Below are 2,452 nucleotides of genomic sequence, written 5' to 3' on the forward strand. Positions count from 1 at the left end.
CTGACAAAATCTACAAAATATCCCAGATATATTTGTTGTGAAAATGCAAAACCTGACATAGTCTATAACCTGTTTATACATGGTTTTGTTGACAAGATCTTAACAAATGAAACCATGTATTGTATATCAAAGCTACCAAGTATAATTGTCAAATCCGTGGAAGCTATGATACGGGAAATGGGAGCAGGCTCATATGGAATACAAGTTTTTGATGCATCAACCGATCTAGTTGGAAAACCCATAATAATATGTCAACTATTTAAATTGGGAAGGAATATGGCAGATATTGTGGGAGAAACCAAAAGCTTGAAATTGCCAAATCCCTGTGATATTAACAAATTCCAGGAATGGTTATGTGAAAAACGAGCCATTGGACTAGCTACCCTCAGGTCCAAAATACAAGATATACTACGAGCTCGGAAAGCTATAATTATTTCTGAAAGCCATGGTGGAGGTTTCACCGAAAGTATAATAACCTTATATTATGATAATATTATACAAAATTCAGGAACTATGGCATTAGAGATAATGCTTGATAAAATAGAAAACCTGAAATATAATCATGCAAAACATACTACTGAATATTATCAAAGAATAACAGGTCCTCGAAAGAGACCTATTATCAGTCTAAAAGATGATGACAAAGGGATGAATTCTGATCCCTTTGCATAATACAAAAATGGTGTAATACACCAAAACACTGCAAATTGAATGGTGAAAACCAAAAAGTTATATTACCAGGAGATTCCAAAAATATCATGGCAGACAAAGATGAAGAAAGAAGAAAAGAAAAAGCAGATTCCCTGGAAAAAGATGACAGATCCTGCAAGATATCATGGCAGACACAAAAGATAAAGATGAAGAAAATATGAAGAGACGACAAAAGAAGAAATGGCAGACAAAGAAAAGAAAAGATTCCTGAATTATTAGTTATTATGTAAAAGAAACCGGTTATCCCGGTAATCTGTAACCATATAGAAAGACTACTATAAATAAGTCCATACATGAAATGGAAAGGATATCTGAAAAATTTCTGAAGTTCAATTCTCTCTCTCTCTCTGAATATGTCTGGCTAAACTTCTTCACTCTCTATAAACTCTACTAGGAATATATCATAATAATAGAAACAGATTATTTTATAAGTATTATATACAATCAGAATTGGTTCAGAAAAATAATATCTTGAAGAATAGCGATATGGAAGAGACCGTGTGAGGACTCCTGCATCCAGCCAAAGAATATCCAAAGGAGCTTGGAGAGCGTTATGGATAATAGGGCAAGGGTGAGTTGAGACTTCCGGTGACCAGAAAGCTATTGTAAGAGGTAAAAAATTCTGATTTAAATCTGATTGTGTATGATAGCATTATAAAATAATGTTTTCTGAGATTATGATGTATAATTAGTATGAGGTTATAGAGATGATTTCATTTAAAATAATGAATTTGATTTTGTCTATTGCTTACTACATGCAAAAAATAACCATATTAATTAATACGAAAATGCATGCTCGCCTTCCCTCTTTAGGGTTGTGTAGATATATAAACGATCCATAATAATAACCCCCAGAATCATTATATTGTTGCCATGTGATGTGGACAATGTGTCGTTGTGGCCCACTCGAAGGATATTGCATCCATATTGTTTCCATAAGTGACTGTCATTATATAATTATAAGTATCTGAACACATATATGTATATTATCTAATTCTATATATGTATAATACAAACAGTTTGATAATATAGTAACAAATATATATTGTGAAATATTATTCACTGTTTATATCTTACATTTAACTTATTACAGAGTGATTTTCAAAATTATACTTCTCTAGAGTATATGATGGTTGCTAATTTGGGATGTCAGATCATAAAGAAAAAAACCATGTTAAAAAACCAAACAATATATTATATTATAGATCGGAATATATATATAATTTAACGATTAGATACCAGAACCTTTAGTTACAAGGATGAAGATGATTTATGCATGAGTAGTTTTTTTCTGTGTACATGTAATATACGTGAATTTATATATATTAGATAAAAGTAATAATAATAATAATAATAATAATAATAATAATAATAATAATAATAATAATAGAATAAGATTTTAATATTTAAAATATCAAAAAAAAAAAGAATTAGAAAAATAAAACCGGGCCTAGAATTCTATTCGTAATGGGAGATTTGGACTGGCAGTACATAAACTTCTTTTACGTTCTACTTTACATTCACATAACATATAACCATAATATTAAAGTCAATTGGTGAGACTTGGGAGAGAGCAGAGCAAAACAGAGGAAAGAAAGAAGAGGTGTGCACGTGGGAGAGTTACAGGACAAAGAGATTGTATCATTCTTACACTAAAATATTAGGTATCTTTTGTCTTAGGTATCTTTTGTCTTGCATCTTTGAGTATAGTTATTCAATTTAATGCATATATATTTAGATT

This window comes from Apium graveolens, chromosome 1 (genome assembly GCF_009905375.1).
Source record: "Apium graveolens cultivar Ventura chromosome 1, ASM990537v1, whole genome shotgun sequence".
NCBI classification, from domain to species: domain Eukaryota; kingdom Viridiplantae; phylum Streptophyta; class Magnoliopsida; order Apiales; family Apiaceae; genus Apium; species Apium graveolens.